Source organism: Lissotriton helveticus, chromosome 6 (assembly GCF_964261635.1).
Source record: "Lissotriton helveticus chromosome 6, aLisHel1.1, whole genome shotgun sequence".
Taxonomy (NCBI): domain Eukaryota; kingdom Metazoa; phylum Chordata; class Amphibia; order Caudata; family Salamandridae; genus Lissotriton; species Lissotriton helveticus.
The window spans coordinates 210,072,096-210,094,142 of NC_136067.1; positions in this window are offsets into that span (position 1 = coordinate 210,072,096).

The following is a 22,047-nucleotide window of genomic DNA, read 5'->3' on the forward strand; positions in this document are numbered from 1 at the left end:
GTGTGAGTGACTAACCTGACCAGACATCATTCTCAGCAACATGTGCAACTGAGTGCTGCTGCTGACATCTGAAGAAGATGGGCCCAAAGAAAGCAGGTACCAGGTCCTCCAAAATAGTTGCTGAGAAGAAGGAAGAGCAGAAGAAGGAAGTGACACTTAAGTCTGGTGTTGACCCGAAAACCTTTTTTGGGAAAAAAAAAAGTAAGCCTGCAGCAGCAGTGACCAGGGTCCAAGCTGGGGCCAGCACCTCCGCATCAGTGGGCCCAAGCCACCACCCCAGGCCCAAGCAGATGAGTGGGGAAGAGGTAGCCAGCCTAATCTTGGAAAGCAGTGATACTGAGCATCACCTGAACTTATCGCAAAGTAATACACATTCCACGCAAGAGGGAACACAGCAGAAAAGTGGTGAACAACAACTAGCGCCTGCAATAGTAGATGCTCAATGAAAAGAACAACCACCACCTGTAATAGTAGTTCCACAACCACCAGCCGCAATAGTAGATGTTCAACAAAAACAACTACCACAGCCACCGCCTGCAATAGTTTTTCAAGAACCACCACTGGCAATAGTAGTTGTTGTTCCTCCCGAAGTCGGGGCAGTTCAGGAAATTGAGCCTGATGCAGAGCAAGAAGAGGTAGCACATCCTGCAGGAGATATATTGGGTTCCAAATCCCCACCAAGGAAAAGGAGGGTTAGTCCATTGAGTTCTTCGCCAAGCATCCCTTCTGATGATCTTGATCTCAATTGGGAGCCAGAACGATCTGAGCATGAGAGGGAGAGACATCCCAAGAAGACCAGGCTAGGGAAAAGGAAGGTTCCAGGAAGCCTACCACTTATGGAGTGCAATGTTCAGCAGCCGGATAATGATAATGATGGTGATGATGACTCAGACCCAGACATCACAAGCATTACGCCTGGCCCTGAGGACATGGAGACCAACATTTTTACCCTATCAAGAATGGCTGCGACTAGGGATGTAGTAGCATGCATACCACCAACACAGGCCACACCAAAACTACCTCCAGCTTCCATTTTTACATTTGCACACAGCCGGCAGCGTCCTACATCCAGCACAAGTTCCACCTCAGCAGAAGGAGGTAGTAGTACTACTGCACAGCCACATAGTGCAGTTCACCACACAACCTCCAGTTCATCCGGCATTGGAAGTGGCACCTCTAGCAGGAGACAAAAATTAAGTTCCCCAGTGTGGGACTTCTTTACAGTTAGCGCAAATGAGGACAACATTGCTATATGCTCCATTTGTCATTCCTCTGTTCGTCGTGGTAAGCTTGGCACAAACTATGGTACCGGAGGCCAAATGACCCATTTGAAAAAACACCACGCAATCAAGTGGGAGGACCACCTACGTATCATGAAAACTGGAACCATTAATGTTGGTGGGGAAGCAGTAGAAGGTCCACGGAACACACAGGAAGAAGAGGGAGACATTCTATCGGTTAGTGGTACACCAAGTACCCCTGTCCCACTCCCCAGCACTGCAGTGGTAGAACCCAGATCCTCCGGATCAGCAACATCTCTGTGGCACCAGAGTACGAGTAGCCCGGAGACACCAAGGAGTACGGGTGCGAAGTCTGCGACACGAAGTACTGCATTGGGCAAATCTGAAAGAAATACCAAGCAGCAGCGTACCATTCTTAGCATGTTTAGGCAGGAGGGAAAGTACGAGCGCAACCACCCAATAGCACGTTTATACAATGCTAAGCTTGCTAAAATGCTAGCACTGGACCGTCTCCCATTTTCTTTTGTTGAAGGGATGGGTTTCCTGGAATTTGTGTCAACCCTCTGCCCAAAATGGAATGTTCCCAGCCGCTACTATTTTGCCAGAGTTGCTGTTCCAGCACTACACCACGACGTGCTGGAATTGCTTGGAAAAACCTTGCAGCAGAGTGCAGTGCATAGTATCCACCTGACAACAGACATGTGGAGCAGTACCCAAGCCACAGATTACATGTGCATCACTGCACACTGGATCTCTTTTTCAGGTGTTAGAGACAAGATATCTACAGGCATTGACATTAATGAGATTTTTAATGATACTCGCAAACATGCAACTGTAGCCATGTTTGCTATGGAGAAATCGCATACTGCTGCAAACATTTTGGATGAGTTCAACAGCAAGGTCTTTGAATGGATGCGACCAAGAGGCCTCAATATTGGTTTTGTTGCCACCGACAATGGCAGTAATATAGTTAAGGCCATGGAAGATGGTGACTATTTCAAGGTCCCGTGTTTGGCACACTGCATCAACATTGTGGTTCAAGACTTTCTGAAAAGTGAAAGCAAAGTCAGCAACTTACTGACCATTTGCAGAAGAATCTGCACGCATTTCAATCATTCTTTTAAAGCCCGAAAGCAGCTACGGGTCATTCAACGTGATTATAAAATGCCAGTCAAAGCACTCATTCAGGAGGTACCAACACGTTGGAACTCGACGTATTACATGCTCGAACGGCTGTTTGAGCAGTACATACCACTCAATGCATATGTCATGACAAGATCAGGGGACCATGCTGTTAAAGACATGACCGTTGAGATGTGGCAATGGGACCTCATTAAATGCCTGACTGAGATGCTACTTCCTTTTGAGGTCTTCACACGTGCAGTCAGCAGGGAGGACTGTACTATGAGCCAAGCAATCCCACTGTTGTACATGCTTGAGCAAGAGCTGAAGGAGGTGTCTGAAACGTACGAAGGTATGGAAGGAAAACGTGAAGCATTTAATTTTGCAAAGTCCTTAGCAAGGCGCTGATCTCAGACTACAAGGATTCAAAATAAGATTTTGTCACATGAACATTCCATTACTGCCACAATTTTGGATCCACGGTACAAATTATTTGTGAATAGTAATGCATTAATTCCTTTTTCTAAAGAGGATGTTTCCAAGTACAAAACTGTAATAGCCAAGGAAGCCACTGATTTAGAAAACGAACGGCTCTCAATTAGAGGCCTGCCAGAGCCAGCCCAGGACAGTGCAAGTACTACTGAGCATCCTACAGAGTCAAGTTCCTCTTCACAGCATGCGAGCAGTGCGTTTGCTTCTCAGCAGTCACCAACACAAACAAAAACACCAACCACACCAACAGGATCTGATTCATCAGACACAAGCAAAAAAATAGCTGCTTGGTTTCTACAGAAAGGGATGGGGAAGTCCGTTGCTGCCGCAAAGCAAAAAGAGGACGACCAAACCAGAGCACCAATGAACATTGAGCGTATGGTCCAGGCCTATCTGGATGACACAACAGAGGTGTTCATTCATGGAGCAAAGCCCATTGGTGTATTGGTATAGGACAAGACGCCAATGGCCACTGCTTAGCAGGCTGGCGATAAAGTATCTAGCTTGCCCTGTTGCAAGTGTCTCTTCTGAGCGTGTGTTCAGTGCTGCTGGTGCCATTGTGACTGTGAGAAGGACCAGTCTCTCGCCCAAAAGCGTGGAGCGGTTAACCATGATAAAAATGAACCAGCACTTGATACCACCAGACTACAAAGTCCGTGAATCAGAGCTGGAAGAGGAGAGCGAGTCGGAAGAAATAAGTATTGGGTTACAGGACCTACTTCTGTCAGAAGAACCACCAGGGTTTGAGGACGAGCTCCTCTTCCCTGACAACTAGCCCTTGCGGTGCCAAACGTCATCAACATCAACCACAGGTAAGAAGAGAAGTTTGCTGGGAGGTATACTGGAGGAGAGGCTGATAGTACTAATAGGACAAATATAGCTTTCAGTGAGGGGCACAGCATCTATCTGTTTGCATGTTACACATGTGGTCAGTTAATAAAGTATTTAAATCAAGCACTGGCCGCTGCCCTGCATCTAGAGTAAACCTTGTGACGTACAACAGTAACCCCACCACAAAACAACATCATATCATATCTGTATAAGTTGAAAATAAATAACATTTATACATGTATAAAAATAATATCCTCCTATCCCCACCCTAACCCCAACCAATGTCCAAGTCCAAAGAATGTCCCACAAAAATAACCCCAACACCCAATTCCAACTCACCCACAAAAGTATTAAAAAAGGGGCAAATCAACAGGGTCCGGGTCCATTACAGTTGGCGGGCTTTAAGGTGTTTGTCCACAATGATTTTTACGCGCTCCTCTAATTGGTCCTCCAGCTGGGCCATCCGGATGAGAAGTTTTTGCCGAAAAGCACGGCACCTGCATTTGCATCCATTGTGTGTTGGGGTGGCAGATGTTACAAACCGGCGGTGAGCGGCTGCCTGGCCACGGCGCCGTACTCCTGCAGGTGGAGCCTTGCTGGGGCCAGACGCATTGGAAGAGGCAGCAGCTGCTGCCGCCGCCTCCTCCTCCTCCTCAGCCTCAGCCACCAGCTTGCGGTACTCCTCCACAATGGCCTGCAGTTTCCTTTGCCGGGCCCTGGCTGCCAACTCCTTCCGCGATGGTTTTGAGGAAGGAGTACGAGTATCTATAAAAAAAGAAACAGAATTGTAACTGAAACTCTTCATAACTAATTCAACAGTACATTGTGGCATAGTCGCACTACCAAGCGCAGTACATACAATTGGTGTCTACTTTTAGTATCTATCTAATCTGTCCTCCTGCTTCCCCTGCCTGTAGCATTTGTTGAAGTTTTTTCCGGCATTATACTTGCCCTAGTACTGGGTGGCCTTGAGTACACATAAGAAGAACAAAAGTCTTTTTTGTATCCTTTTAGTTTTTCAAAGTAAGACTCTGCTTCCAGTGACAGTCTTCACCTATGATGAATGTACAAATACATTTAGGTGGCATCCACCCATTAAAAGTCAATGTCTATCATTCTTTATTATCGGCTTACCTGGTTTCATTTTCACCAGCAACCACCCATGCGTCCACTCCTTCCTTGCCTTGGGTTTCATTGACAAAAACTCCGCTCATGATTGTTGCTATCCACTGTATCCATGCACCCATATTCTTTTGCCCAACCAGGCCTGCATTTTCTTTGACCTTGCAGTTCTACCCATCCTTTAACAACCCATGTATCCGATTTATATTAGCCATGTGAATGAACCTTACATAGTATTCTTCTATGGTAGTTTGTCTTATTATTACATCTCTTTAGTCCTTCCTCCTTCCACCCTAGTTCACTTCTTTCCCTTTTTGTTCAACACATCCCTCAGGTCATCTGATCTGACTTTTAGTCTTCTCCAAAAGTTACACAGCTGAGTTGAAGTCTGATGGAAGAGGCCTTGTTTACTCAACTCAAACTGGAAATGCTACAAAGGGTGTCTTCTTCAACCATTGTATTTTGTCCAGTACAACTTCAAATTCATAGTTTCCTAATAAGTCTCATAGCACAGTGAGGAAAAAAATTTCCCCCATCCACCTAGTAATGCAAATAAGTTATGAATATAACTTACCACCGCTGAACTTTCCTCCCCCACTGATGCTCCTGCAGGTGCCGCGTCCTCTGTCCCCTTCTGGATGGCAATCTCTTCGCTGCTGGCCCCGTCAGCACTGGTGGTTAGTATTGATTGTGCACCTGTAAAAACAAGTACACCTTTTTAGATGCCTGCACACCTCCCCCTATTTTACTAGTTGTACTTTTTTCACCAGGAAGGAAGATTAAAAAAACAGTTACGTACAACAACAATCGTTGTGACAGTGTAAGTCCATATTGCGTCCAATGTACAGCAGTCACATTAGACAGAGTTTTGTTTTAATTTATTAGATGGTCCCTAGGGTCATCTAATCTACTCCTACTATAGTCTTTGGAAAGTTAGCCTGAGCCATATAACCATTTTTTGATCCGTGTCTACTGCTTTGCCCATGTTACCTTGCAGCTTGTTGCACAGTAAGAAAGACACCATTGAGGCCACATGAGTCTGGCATACAATTGACAAACCAGTATTGTTAGTCCATAATGTTACACTTGTTGCCATGTGATGACTGCTAAAAACTGGCATAGTTGTATTCACTGTCTAACGTGCAACATTTTTCTCATAGGCAGATGAGAAGAGAAGATTGCCTTCTACGAAACAAGGGATTTGCAGAGCTTTCGAAAGATGTCTACCACAATTCACACATTTCTCTATCGTGCACTAGATGTACAAAATGTACAGTATTTAATCTTCTTCATTTTGCATGGTGGAGCAGGATGTTTCTCATTCTCATTCTCATTACAACAATACAAAGCTTGTTAATTATTACAAAAAATAAAGTTTTTGAACTTGCACGTAGACTCTGTGGTATATTTTCAGTGTCTGGGGTGCTGGGGACTGAAACGAGTGAGTGAGCGAAAGGGTCTTCTACTCTTCTTCTTCTGTTCTGGCGTGGGTTGTGTATTAAAATCATTGGGTATATCTAACTATCTTTGTGTGGGGGTCGGGAGTGGGACAATTGGCTATGACCGAGACACTTAGGTAGGTAGACTAGACGGTCATTGGATTATGGGTTCTTCTGACTGAGTTCTGTGATCAGGGTGTAAGGTCCAACCTCCCTATCACCTTGTACATAGTTGTGTATGTGCAGAGAGAGAATAATAATAACCACAACAGTAGTAAAAGTATACTAACTGAACAAAAATTAGTAGGCAAACATCTGGTTGTGCATTTTTGTTGGTGGGAATTGAGAGACTGGAGATTACAGAGGACAACGCAAAAGACAGGAGTGGACCCAATGGCTACAGCTATTCTATCACAGCTTTATTTAAAAGAATACCTTAACTAAAGAGTGGCCAACAGGGCAAGCTTATCTACACACAGTCTAATAGTAGTAGCACAGAGACTCTAGGGGCAGAGGCAGTTTGAAGGAACTGAAAGTCAGGGATGGCATTGGATAGTTACGCAAAATTTGGAAAACAAATGTAAGACCAAAGAAGGTTTTGCTAACATTGAATTACGAAGGAGGATTAATAGGTTGAAATAAATAAGGTGCGTTAAAAAGTTAGGGAAATATAATTGTTAATAATATAAGCACTGTAGGACTTACTGGGGCCAGCAGCAGGATCCGCGGTAGAGGAGCGCTCCTCCTGTGGTTGTCCCGCCAACTCGGACCCCGTCTTCTTGCCCTTGGGTGGTGCTGATCATCATGTAAGAAATAATAAAGAAAGAGAAGCATTAAGTGCTGTGAAACAAAGACCTCATTCAAAAATCCTCTCAAAATTATAGGGAACAGCAATTCCAATAAAATTGACTTCGAAGTATAAATGACTACTGGCTTGCAAGATCCACAGACCGTCTACTTATAGAACACTAATCAAATGTGCCATAAACATTCTGATTGCAGAATACTAACGAAGCCAGTACCACCTGACCTACACCACCTATTCAAGAATCCAGATGGGCCAATTGGTCAGTAAGTCGGCATTTCAATTTTATTTTTACCCGCAAACATGCATAGATGATGAGATGGAGGACACATGCATAAATTTGTACATACACATAATTGTTGGTTGCTTGCGTCAGAACTGCTACTGACTCACCTGACCATGCTATTGCTGTGCTAAGCCTACCACTCAGTAAACAAACTCAAACCGGTTCTATGGAGGGGTGGGGTAAATAAGAACTAACTAAGCATTCAGTGACAGAGGAGGCGTCATGCAGACCGTTAAAAAATATGAAGCAAGTAATACTATCCATCCACCACTATTTCACTAAAGGACAATGGGACTCACTAGACTCTAGCTATAGCATCAACTAACTTCAGTTCTTTAAAAACTCTAACATCAATAATCAGCAGCCCAAGCTAGCGCTAAGTTACAAACCAGTAAGAGAAGTGGCGAGCAGCACCTGTGTCATACAATAACAGAAGAATTTGAGACTGAATTCATCGGCAATGTAACAAAGCGCACCAGTAACCGTGTTACTTATTCATCCAAGAATTATACACAATACTTGTACTACTATAATATATATTAAATTATTAATATTACTAGCTACTCACCAATCCCCACGACTTCAACACCTATCAGGTCCAACAGGTCCTGCTCCCTGTCTAGAATGTCTGCCCACCGGTGGGCCAGCTGCTGGTGGGTGCGCCGGATTTCTGAGCGACGGTAGACTGCCCGGCGCACCTTCGCCCACCGGCGGTGACGCTCCTCTGGCAGGTAACCAGACCCTGGCCTGCCGCCTGCTGCCAAGGTCAAGGGGAGGTGGCGCTGGATGAAAAAAACCAGGGCGGCCACCTCCGCCTCCCCGAAAAGATTCCGGGCCTTCACCCCTGATGGGCGCATTCTGCCACAAGGCAGCCGGCTCTTGGGCGCAGGCGCCTTGCTCTTCGAGCCGGTTCTGCTGCTCCCCTTTGCCATGGTTCTGGTGTGGAGGTGGAGGTGGAAAAGAAAGTTAGGGGGAAGAAGTAGGAGCTTAAATAAAGAAATAAAATAAAACAGTAAAAAAGCTCAAAAAAAAGTGGAAAAGTAGAAATAAAATGCAAAATATAAACTTAGGGACAGAGAGAGATAGATGATAAATAAAAAAAGTAAGAAAAACTGTGAAAAGAGGTAAGGATTGAAGAGATATAAAGTGGATAGAAAACTAGGCCCAGAACCATAGCATAGAGTGTGAAAAACAAGATGGCCGCGCCCATCGCGACCACGTGGGTAAGTTTGCGCGAGATTTCACGCGAACACGCACTTTGTCAGTGTAAACAAGTAGTTGTGTTCCCGAACAAGACGTGCACCGCGCGAACGCGTTATTCGCAACCCGGAAGAGGAAATAGGGGGCGCGGGCGGGCGGGCGGGACAATTGAAAAAACAAGATGGCCGCGCCCATAGCCCAACCACATGGGTAAGGTCCCACGCTACAATCCCCCGAACACGCAGACAGCGCCCTGACCACGCACTACGCGCTCCCGAGCAAGAAACACGGCTCGCGAACGGGACCAGCAAGCTACTACGTATGCTCGCGAAGCTACGCGAAACTCGCGTAGTGCGAGAACGTCTTCGCGTAGCGCGACTACGCCCACCCCTAGTGTATATCTAGGTGAATGGTTTTGGGCACATTTTGAATGTCCCATCCAACACCCATGTTTGACATTAGCTTAGTTACAATGAATTATCTGCTTTAGCAAATATTAAGCAAATATTATAATGTGTTTGTCACTGTTATGGTTATCATATAACAAGGAAGGGTTTGTGGATATCTTAGTATCTTTTGGGGGCAGGAGAAGTATCATTGGTGGCTTTTTTAGTTTGTGCTAATACGTGTTTCAAGGTGCATATAGCTGGTAGCTGGCCTATGATGTGTTCAGGTACTGTAGGGTGTATTTCTTTTAGTATTATAGTAGTGGGCTCCTAGGATCTAGTGCTTGCCTTTCTTAAATCATGTGGTACATGCCTTGCTTCGATTCTGATGACATTTGTGAGGTGGTTATGTTCTCTTACATTAATACCATATTTTGTAGTCGCACTCCCATAGCAGGCATAAGAGTGATATTTCATGTTTCAAATTGAAAGTTTCCATAATTGTCCTTTCCTGCTTCCAAACGCTATGCCTGATTCGAAAGATCTTCAAATGGATCCCCACCGAGTCCAGAAAGACGGTCATCCATGCACTCACCAGCAGCAGACTAGACTACGGCAAGGCACTCTATGCCGGCATCACCCAGAAGCGGCTCAAGAAACTGCAGAACATTCAGTATGCCTGTGCCAGACTCATTCCCAATATTCCCTGCTGCAGCCACATCACTGGCCACCTGAAGGACCTTCACTGGCTCCCAGTAAACAAAAGAATAACCTTCAAGCTCCTCACACACACCAACAAAGCCCTACACGACATGGGACCTGCATACCACAACCACTGCCTCGCATTCCACTCACAGCAGAGACCTCTGCTCCACTAAACTGGGCCTGGCCACATGGCCGGAGGAAGATCCTTCTCCTACATTGCAGCAAAAACCTGGAACACCCTGCCTTTCTACCTCAGGCAATCACTGTCACTGCCTCAATTCAGGAAGGACTTCAAAACCTAGGCCTTCAACTGAACCACAGTGCCTTCAACAGATCAGCAGTCATTCTCCGACCCCAGCGCCTTGAGAGCCTTATGGGTGAGCAGGCTCACTTTACAAGACACTTGATTGATTGATTCTTGCAAGTAAGTGCATGCCATATGAGAGTAATTGTTCCCCTTTCTGTGATGTGATTTATCTTGCTCTTTCTGTCATTATGTCTGAAAATAGTTTAATAATACAAATAATTGTTAAGCAATTCTATAACATTTGTAATGTAAATACAAAGTTATGATTGCTTTGTATTTAATACTTACATGTGCGTTCTTGCTGGTAATTGCAGTCTTCATGTTCTGGTTTTCTCTTCGGGGTGTAATAAATGTGAGTCAGGTGGCTCCTTTTGTTTTGGCAAAAAAGTTGTTTTACTTATATTTTAAATGTTTGTTTGTTGGTAGCTAGAAGGGTTGAAGGGCTTCAGTTTTATTTTTGTGTTTAACCTCATGGCTGCTGGAGCGATTCCCCTGCAGTGCTGGGCCGTAATAAAAATGGGTGTGGTCAGCTGAGCACCTGAGAGGTATATGCCATGACGAGCTGAGCTTGTCATGAGCACCGAAGGGGTTAAGGGTGACTTCCTAATTAGAAATGTTTTTAATTTACTTACTTTTTATGTGTCTTTTTCCAGGTATGTGATGTCAGTAGAATCTTAGTGACTCTATAATTTGTTGATGGTGTAGTAATTTACCTAGAGTTTCTAAAGTTTAAGACATACAAGAAATAGAGTGTCTTGTTAGTTTTTTTTATTATTTTACATTTTATTATTTAAGTTAGTTGAATTCAGAGTTTTACTTACTTTAGAAGATAGTTGTATGCATTCTTCCACTTCTGTTTTCTTAGGCAAATCCAGCAGAATACCATCATCTTGCAGCTTACATAGTTTTTGGTGTATTAAGTAACCACATTTTGTGTTACGTTTATATTGTTAGTTTAATTGATGTTATAATTTTATTGTTTACTTTGCATTCTGGTTTGCTTTTATTGGTTAGGGTTCGTTTAGTTTAAATTACTTTTTCAGTTAATTCCTTTTATGGTGAACGTTAATAGGTGTTTATTTTATAATGTTACATATATATTTCTTTTTTGGTGTTAGTTTGGATGTATTATTTCTACATATATGTTAATTTATTTGTGTTTACTGTTTATTTTTGAGTATTTATAGAAAATATATTTTTAATAATATTTAGATGTTTAAAAGTGTATAATTTCTTTTTATATATGTCATATGTTGTTAGATTTTACATAAATGTTTTATATGCCTATTTTAAATTGATTAATGTAAAATGATATTTTAATGTTTTATAATGAAATGTCTTTATTTTTGGCGATATTAATGTAGTCTACATTGTATGTGATGATAGTTTTGACAATTGATATGTTTACTTAAGGGTAACTACATTTTTGTTTATGATATTTTTGTTATTGATATAAGTAAAAATAGATATTTTTTACCTCGATATTTTGGTTATTGATATTTGTGTTTTTATTAGTTACGTATGGAAAAGAAATATTTTTGGGAAGGATATTTATTTTCCAATATTTTTGTGAATCGATATAGTTGTTATCAATATTATGTCATTTTTCCGCCAGAAGGGTACTAATATCCATATTCCCTGAGCGAGTGCTGACTTTGTTTTCTTTAGTGGCTCAGAAAATGTTTATTTTATTTTATTTTTTTGATATTTTGCTTATGAGAAGTTGATAGTGTGTGGAATAGGAGCTGCTGCGAGTTACGTCATTAGGTGCTCATTGGTCAAAATGTCATTGGGAGCTTCGCTGTGAATGGTTGGTTCATTGTTGTCACGCTAGGATTGGATGCTTTTGTCGTTGAGTATTACATTGTGATTTGTTGGGAAATGCCGACTAACTCAATTTGGAGTTTACAAATTCTATTTGCGTTGTGTAAAGAGTAAGAATATAATTCTTTAAGAAAATAGGAGCTATCTTGAGAGAGCTTGCCAAAATGACAAACAGTAGATTTAAGAAATCAGGTTATTGGTTGAGGGGGTGAAAATGCTGCTCAAGCAACAACCACAATCCTTTCCAGGGTGAACCACAAAAGTGACTAAATTAGCATGTACTTAACCTTCTGGTAGCATGGTGCAAAACAGTGAGGCTTAACTTAGAAGCACTGTGTAAAGTATTTACGAAAAACCCCAAACTGGTTTTAAATAAAATGACACCAAAACAAATGTAATCCAATTAATAGAACTGGAGTTATGATTTTATAAAGTTTTAGTGTACAACAGCCCTTAAAAGATCGAAGCCCTAACTGTGGATCTCTGGTCATGTGTGACCAGAGCAAACGGTACAGACAACTGCAAAGGAGGGAGGGAGGGATACAAGAGGCAGATTGTGCCCAGTCTCGGCTTACCTTCAGGCTTAGAAAATTTCTTAAAGAAAAGTCCCAAGTAAGGTAGAGTTCAGCGGTGAGGTCGAAGGCTCTGTCCGAGGGGAAGTGGTAAGAAGCAGCGTTCCCCAATTGGGGTTCGTCCCCTTTAGCTCTGCCTTTTGTCCCTGTGAAAATGGATTGTATATAGTTCATATAAGTAAATCAAAAATTATCGATCAGATTTCCATCAATCTGTTTATTTTTCATTGCTGATATTGGGTACTCTTCATTCTACCCAATAATTAGTTACACTTCTTCATATCACAATTTTTCAGAAAAAAAGACTTCCATTTTTCATCCCATCCCATTGCATTTTGGGCTGGGGTAGCCTTTCTGCACTGGATAATTAACCTGAAAAGAAATGTATAAATGTGAATCGTAACGAATCCCAGCCAACCGGCTAAACTTAAGACAATGATTGTTTATCAGACGGTACTATCACCTCAGATAAAAGTCTGTGACTTCATCCCAGGTGTTGTTGGTTGAGCATGCATGTACCACATATTAATAAAAGAAACCTGTTAACACATAGGTGAAATCAACATGAAAAGAACGTGAAACTTGTTAATGCATTCATCTAAAACTTGGTAGAAAACCTGAACTTAATCTACTTACGAAGTGGTTGATTACATGTGTTACCGCGATTGTATTCAGTGCATCTTATTAAATTAAAACACCTAAATCGTGACTAAATATGATTAGCCCACATGTGTATAATGCAGTTAACAAATGTGGCCATTCAATTACACAACATCCTGTGTTCTATGCACGTTAACTACGGGTTTGTGCACCGTGCATCGGTTACACAGCACCCAATGTGCTATGCTGGTTATGTCATGTAATGTCATGTCATGTTATGTTATGTTATGTTATGTTATGTTATGTTATGTTATGTTATGCTATGCTATGCTATGCTATCGGAGCTTATATAGCGCACGGCTGCCCCAGCCAAGGGGCGTCTCGACGCTTCCAGCAACAGAAAATGGACCTGATCACTACAGAGTGAAAGCTCTAACATAAAAAACAAGGACCGGAGAGATATTTTAATGGAAGGAGATATGTTTTGATAGCTTTCCTACAATCCAACAGACCCTCCAAACCATGTATTTGAACCGGCAGGGAGTTCCATAGTTTGGCTACCAAGCAACGGAAGGAACGTCCTCCCGCTCAACAGCGCTTTACACGGGGAACAGTGACCAAATGCTGCCCTAAGGAATGCAACGCGGGAGGTGGAGTATACAGGGTGAGCAAGTTGCAAAGCAGGCTAGGCGTAGCGAGCTTCAGTATCTTAATAGAAAGGCATATAGTCTTAAATTGGATCCGCTCCGCCATAGGAAGCCAGTGGAGTTTCCGGATGGTGTCAGCAATAGGACAGAACCGAGGGAGCCCCAACAAGGCCCCGCCCGCAGCGTTTTGGACATGCTGCATCCGGATAATCTCTGCCTGATTAGCCCCCAATAGCAAGGAACTAGCATTGTCTAGTCGGATAGAATAGCTGACTGGACAATCAGCTGGCGTGTTGAGGGTTAAAAAAAACTTCAAGAGGGGTTTAAGACCTCGCAAGAGGCCGAAACATGTACCAGCAACTTTTTTGGTGTGGATTTGAAAACTGAGGGAAGAATCCATCTACACTCCCAAGTTCTTAAGCTCCTCCTTAGGTTCAGGAGTCTTGCCTAGAGCGTTCTGCCACCAGTGCTCACCCGACAGGCTTGCATTCTTTCTGACTAGCAGAACCTCAATTTTATTTGCATTTAACTGCAAATAGTTGGTGGTCATCTATTCAGCAATGGCCGTCAGGCCATCTCTGAACCTGGAGGCGTTCAATGTGGAACCTTCAGCCAAAGCAACCACTAGTTGCGTGTCATCCGCATATGAGACCATCGAGAGGTCCCACTGCCTGGCGACTGCCGCCAGTGGCTGGACATACAGGTTAAATAATGTGGGACTCAGAGCAGAGCCCTGAGGCACCCCCTGATCAATGGAATGGACCTGAGATAGAAATGGGGGAGCAGAGACTCGGAAAGATCTTCTGGTCAGAAAAGATCTGAACCATTCCAGTGCCAAACCCATTACACCTGCCTCCTCCAGACGTTGTAACAGAACACCGATGCGAGACCGCGTCAAAGGCGGCACTAAGATCCAACAGGATCAGTACCCCCATCTGACCAGAGTCAAGGATGGTCCGCAGGTGTTCAGTCATGGCCAGGAGAGCAGTCTCTGTACTGTGGCCGAAACGGAAACTATTTTGCGACACATCCAGAATGTTACTGGAGTGCAAAAAGTTGGTTATTGTGATGTTAACATGTGCCTCCGCCATCTTCGCCACCCAGGGAAGAAGAGATATAGGCCTAAAGTTCTCAGGTTTAGCCTAGTCCAACGCTGGTTTCTTAAGAATGGGGGACACCCATGCCTGTTTCCACCGCACCTGCACCATGGCTGAAGAGAAGGAAGAATTGATTATCTGACAAAGAGGAGCCAGAAAGAGCGGAAAAGACTCCTTAAACTGAGCTGGGTTTAAAGGGTCAGCTGGGGAGCCATATTTAATTTTCACACTTAGCCGAATAAGCTCATCTTGAGAAATCTTGGGGATGACCATAAGACTGGAGCTCGGCCCAGGTCCTAAAGAGAGAAAGCTAGGGGGAGAGGTCGTAGAAGGACCTATAGATTGCACGCACTTTCTCCACAAAGAAAGAGGCCAGCTCTTCACATTGGAGTTCAGATGAGATTATAGGCGCCAAGTTTTTCCTGGCTCTGAGATCTTTTAAAATCTTAAAAATGCATTAAGCAGGGTTGGAACTGAGCTTGATCTCATTGGCATAATAGGCTGCCCGCACCTTACCAACAGTTCTATGATAAGATTTAAGCTCGGCCAGATAACGTGATTTGTTCCCAGAGTCATAGTCTTTTCTCAATTTGCGCTCTGTTCTTTTACAGGCCTTCCTCATTGTAATCAAAGCGTTGTTGTACCAAGGACTGGAATCGTGGATGCGACCCTTAAACCAGCCCGCTGGGATGAGGGAGTCCAACCCCCGTGTGATCCAGGCACAAAACACATCATAACCTGACTCAACGTTATTATAAGGATCCAAAGGATCAGCACTAAGGAGCGCATGAGAGTCCTCCAATCTCAGTTTACGCCAAGGATGTTTAAAAACAGGTCAGTGGGTAGCCTTACAGAATGGCTCTGAGATAGGGAAGGACATTTCTACCAACAAATGGTCAGACCAACCCACGGGAATAGACACCACCACAGTTGCAGACTCAATATTAGAAAAGATAGGGTCTAATAAATGGCCACCTACATGCGTGGGACTAGAAACCAATTGGTTTAGCTGAAATGCAGCAGAGTCTGCAAGCAAGCTACAGATGGTATTGTCTTGCGTAAGCTAAAAATGCAGATTAAAATCCCCCAAAATACTAAAATTAGCAGTCCCCACAGCAAGCGTGCCCACCACCTCCAAAAGTACATTTTTAAAACTAGTGGCCGGCCCTGGTAGCCGGTACACCAGGATCCCCGAAAGAGTCACATGGGTGTCCACGTTAATACTAAAACGTGCACATTCACACCCCTCTACACATTCACACCCCTCTGATTAGCAACGGGATGATCCAAAGTGTATCTCAAGTTTACTTACGGGATTCTCCATTCAGAAAAGACGCGTTGAAGTGCTCCTACTTCGTTGAGGATTAGTTCTTATGATACCAAAGGTTATATAAACATTAAGTCAACTGAATCTACAAAACGGACTAACCTGAATAAGTGGGGGTGTAATAATTCCAGGAAGCAGGAGGATTGTAGTTGTAGATTTATTGTCAAGCAGCACAGCAACAGGAGGTAACAGCCAGGCAGTGCAGTAAGTCCAGTAAGATAACAGACTCTCAGTAGTTATAGAACATAACAGTTCCAATGGAACTATAGGCAACTAAAACATAACAAGTGGTATTTAAAGCTACAGTAATGAAATACCATAATGAAAATGTAACACATCTCCCCCAATAGGAGGAAGTAAGAAATAAAGGAAATAGAAAGACTGAGGACAGAGAGAAAAGGTAGGAAACAAGAAGAGAAACAGGACTAAGAAACAAAGTTGGAAAATCTAGTGGGAGCAGATATAGGACGAGCAAAGGACTTAACTCTAGAAGCAATAGAGTCACAGCATTTATGTGGTGTAGGAAGAACAGAATTATCATGAACAGAATCATTGTGAAAATTAGGACATTTGGCAACACGTCTAATGTTCCATAATTTACCATCCTGTGTTATCACACTATTGGTAAAAAGTTTAACCACCTTCATGGGCTTCCCAAACTTAGCTGAACATTTAGTAAGAAAACCTGGCCTCCTAACTCTGATCCAGTCACCTACAGATAATTTGGAAGCTTTGGCATTCCACTTACTGTCATACAAAATTTTAGATTTAGCCTGTTTATTTGCAATCCTGTGAGCCACATCATTAATAGCTACTTCAGAAACAGGTTTATCAGTACATTTCTCCTTGATCCACCAAGGACAGATAATAGAAGCAGGATCACGTCCTTTTAGAAGACGGAAAGGACTAACTTCAGTGGTTGAATGTGGTGTTATACGATACAACCAGAGTTTTTCTCTCAAAACATTTTTCCAATCTGACCCAGACTTAATAATATCAGAAACAAAACCCTTCAAAACCCTGTTGAAACGCTCAACTAAACCATTTTCATGTGGTTCATAGATTGATACAGTGTGATGAAAAATATCCTGTTGTTTAAGAAAATCCCCCATTTCTAAGGAAGTTAATTGGACCCCATTGTCAGAAACTAAAGTTGAGGGACAACCTTCTCTAGAAAACACTTCTTTAAAAAACTCAATCACACTTGATGTAGAAGCTGAGGAAACAAATTTGACCTCAGGCCACTTAGAGTGATAATCGATGAGCACCAGGGCATAACGTGAGTCAGAAGGTAAACACATAAAAGGGCCAGAAATGTCAAACGCTATTTTTTTCCAAGGAACTATTGGCCAAGGTGTTGTTTTCAAAGGAGGAACATTAACTTTTAACATTTTCTCACTCCCCATACAAACAGAACACTCTCTGATCTTTCGATCAACCATACGATCCAAACCTGGCCACCAAAAGTAGTTTCTTATTAACCGCTTCATTGCAGACATCCCTGGATGCATTCTGTGATGCACTATCCGGAATCATGGGGGCCATCTTGAAAAGTCTATTTTAAATCTCATGTTTGGTGTTAGACATGACCGTGACGTTACAAGTGATTAGAAAAGAACATAAATGTTCAAAAGTGACCCCTAAATGTAAACAGAAATAGAAAAAGTCCCTCAGGGCATTAGAAGAGTTTTAAAAATAAAAAGGTGTAATGATCATGCAATTCGAAACAAACAGGGATTAAGTAATAATGGTGGCCATCTTGGAATGTATATAAATGGACTGTGCAAAGTGAATATCATAAATAAGTGACCGGGGAACCAGTACATATGGGTGACATAGTGTTGAAGAACCCAGACTGGTTAAAAGTAACAACTGGACATCCTGTCATTTAAGCCATTCGGCATAAATGTGTCCAATCTTTGTATCCAATAATTCTGTCTTGCAGGAGAGATTTGTGGTTATTTCTTCCTTCCCTTATGTCAGCCATCTCCAAGATCATGAATTTCAGTTGACAAATATTGTGACCAAACTCCAAGAAATGGGCAGCAATCACAGATTTTGAATTTTTCATCCGTATGTTGCTTTTGTGTCCATTAAACCTGGTTTTCATTTTCCTTTCAGTATTTCCAATGTACGTCAATGCACATGGACCTTTCAATAGATACATGCCGCTCATGGAATCACAGGTAGCTGTAACTTTGAAGTCTATTTTATTTCCTTTCATAGGATGGTAAATCCTTGAGCCTCTTATCATTTTGTTACAGTTGTTGCAGTTGAAACAGAGGACAGTCCCTTTAAATGTCTTACTATGCTTCACAGATTTTTTGTGTGAGGACTTCTTTCATATTCTTTCCTCTTTTATAGGCAAACAACGGTTGTTCTGATAAGATCTCTCTGAAATCAGGTTAAATTTGAAGCATCAGCCAGTATTTCAAAATACATTTTCTTTTAATCTGCATGCTCATGGTTGAGAATTTGGAAGTTAAACCATTCTTTTGCTCTTTCTTCCATATAGGAACCATTAGTTCTTGCCTTGATTTAGTAGCACAGCGTACCTTGGCTTCATCAAGGATCTTCATAGGATATCCTCGATATTTGAATTTGTCAATCATGTTTCCAACTTGTTCATCTAAAGTATCCGGATCAGTGAGAATTCTTTTAACCCTTAGTAGTTGCGAATAGGGTAGGTGATTTTTCAATGTGCTTTGATGGAAACAGTTACAGTGAAGCAAATTGTTGCGGTCTGTTTCTTTTCTATATATGCTTCTTTCTAATTTGTTATTCACCTTTGAGATGAGAACATCTAAGAACGCAATGCTGGTGACACTAATGTCATAAGTAAATTGTAATCTCTCATTTACTGCATTGAGATTATTCAGCATCATGATCAGTTCCTCCTTGGACCCCTTCCATAAGGTAAATATATCATCAATGTATCTTACAAATAATATGGCACCTGTTTTTCTAGTACCTTTGTTGAGAATGTGGTCTATTTTGAATTTATGTATGAACAGATTAGTGTACGCAGGAGCTGCGTAATTGCCCACAGATGTTTCTGTTAGATGTAAATAGAATTACTCATCCAAACTGAAATAGCTCTGGTAGAATGTGCAGCACACAAGAGTGGATAGGATTTTGTGACTGCGGGAAATCACTATGCAGATATGATGGCAAGGTGCTGCGTTCTTAAGTCCTGTACATTGAATAAGGAATATTCATGTGAATCTGAAAGAGATGCTGTTGCCCGGGCCATGCTGCCAATGATAGTAACAACACAACTATTAACCATCATACCCCTAAGAACTGTGACAATTCTGAATATTCCAGGCCCCCAAAGCTATAAGAATGGCTTTGGGTGTCAGGTAATAGTCATTTTAATGTATATTGAATCATTTACGGTTGTTTGTCTCATCTCTAAATTAGCCAGAGAGCGCCACCTTATGGCAGACTGTCACAAGCACCAGTGTTGACATTTAACCGCCAGTAGGGGCCAAGCACTGGAAACTACTAGCTCAAATTAAGCCCTGCATTTAAATGTAATGAAAAAAGGCAAGGTAAATGAAATTTGTGAGAATGCTGTTAAGCTGGAACATAGTCCGTGGTGGCAAATGGAAAGATTGGTGAAGGTCAAGAATCCTGTTCCTCTTGGTGGTGGAGAAAATCCTCACACAGCAGGGAAGATTGGTAGATGGAATCTTGCTAGTATTGTCAGAAGCATTTTCTGTTAGGCAATATCTTTGTTTTTTATTTATACAAATTGTTTTGTTCTTTAAAACTCTGTTTTGGGAGAGCATGTTGTGTTTCAAAACGTGCGGGCCGCATGTTTGTTGTACCTTTCATTGAGGAAAGTGTGTGGTGTCTGACAAGTGTTCCATGAAGTACTCCGACATGGAACACTTGGAAGGCAGAATGGTGTGAAGGTTTATTATTAGTCAGTCATTAGCCAGCAGTTTATGGTTAAAACTACTTTCATCAATGCCAATGAATCTACGTTCATCAACAGTTTGACTGCTTCATCATTTTCACCAATATTTTCAGGCCAATAGGATGCAATGTAATTTAACTCAAGTTTGGATACAGTCTCTAATAGAGACAATGTATGTGATGCAAAGCCTTTAGGATTTACAGCCAACATAATCGGACACATTTTTGAAAGATTTAGGCGTCCAAGATGACCTACTTAATAATGCCCATGCACTGTTTTGTAAGCAATGGGTCACATTCCTCCAGTTTGACAATGTGTACCTTGACAACTCATTTACAACAAAACCACTCATGGCTGACATTTAGGGAGAGACAAAGGAATTTGCTCGGGAAGCACCTGTACAATATCTGTACTACAAATTGCAGATTAAGGGGGCATGGCTTAGCCGGCGGCAAGATAGCCACTCTTTGAGTGGGCTCTAATGGCCAAGCCTAATATCCGCCAAAATCCTGCTTTCGTCTGGCACCATGACATCCTGACTCAACTCACCCGAGAGCACCGTCTGATGTAATTTTTGGCCCCCTACGTTGCTGCGGAGCCGTGTTCTGCCGCGAGGCCTACACCTCAAGACTGGGCCCCTCCGCTGGTGTGGCCCTGTTTTCCTGCTACTCCTCAACTGTGGCTCCTTGTGCCTGGAGTGCTGACCTGTGGACTGCTTTCTCCTCAGGATCACTGGAGCTGGTGACTGCTGCCGCTGTGGGGGCCTCCTGTGGCAGGATTGGGGCGCATGAGCTGCACCGTACGGCTCGGCACCATTTTCTCAGCTACTGGCTCCTGCTGTGATGACCCACAGTTACCAGGTCTAACGACGGGGGCGATGTGCCTCCTGTGACTCCCTGCTGCTTGTTGCCCCCCCACCGGTGTGCCCCCGGCTCCCTGCTGTGCTCTGCCACGGCTGCCTGGCGCTGCCCTGCCGCCCACGGAACCCAGCTTCCCGGCTGCCTGCTTCCCCCCATTGTCTTGCGGCCAGCCCTTGATGACCACTACTCTACCAGGTGACTGGCCCACTGCTCTTTTATTGCTGCAGCAGACTCCCTGTCTGCTTGCGCCAGTTGCCGTACCTTGCGATCATCACGTCCTTCCCGCAGGGCCCTGCACCAGCTCGAGTGCCATCCTGTGTGGTCCCCTCGGCGCTCGGATACCTGGATCCAGCCTCGGCGGCCTGCTACACACCACGCTCCTCCTTCTGTGGCTGCCCTCTGGAGCCCTCATGCTGCTCGACTCCTGCCACCTGGGGTGAGTGCTGCTGCGGGGGTTCTGCGGTGATAGTGGGGGTGTGCACACCATACTGCAGGGCCTCATTCTCCACCACCGCTGCTGGGATATTTCTGTACTTCCCTCACCCGCTGGCCTCGCTGCACTGGCCCCATGCTGAAGGCTGCATGCCCCCGGTGTCTCCCCGCTGCTGCTACCCCCGCGGTTGTGCTCTCCTCTGCGACATCTGCACCTGGACAGACACTGCTGAGGCCACGTTATACTGGGCGACACCTGACGTCATGGACTCTCCACTCTTCCTCGCCAGCCCAGCAACGCTATCGAGTCACCCTCTTTGACATCCCTCTGCTTTGATCCTTGGGCCTGCTGGGCACCTGCTGTACTTTGCCATCGTGAGGGGCGTGGACAGCGGCTTCTCTCCGGCACCCCTCATCTGGCCAGGCTGTCGCCTGCCTACTGAGGGCCTGCAATGCTGCCCCCTCTCCCTGCCCGCCTGATTAATTCTTCACTTACCCGGGTTGTTTCCTCTACACCCGGGGGGGGGCTGCCATCTTGCCCCCAGCTGCGACCTTCTCCTGCCACTTGGCCACCTCCCCTACTCACCTTCGCCTGGCCATGGGGAAGATTGACCCCAAACAGCCAAAGATAGCCTTTGACCAGCGCTGGAAGACGCATCAGGATGGTGCTGTTGCCGATGGGGAGACCCTGATGACCCCAAGGAGATGGCCTCAACACGAGAGGGCGACCTCAAGTCCATCATGCTTGAAGTCAAATCCACTGTTTCTGGTATCGCGGCCCAGCTTGAACAGTTGCTGTCTCGTCTGAACACGGTCAAGTCCTGTGT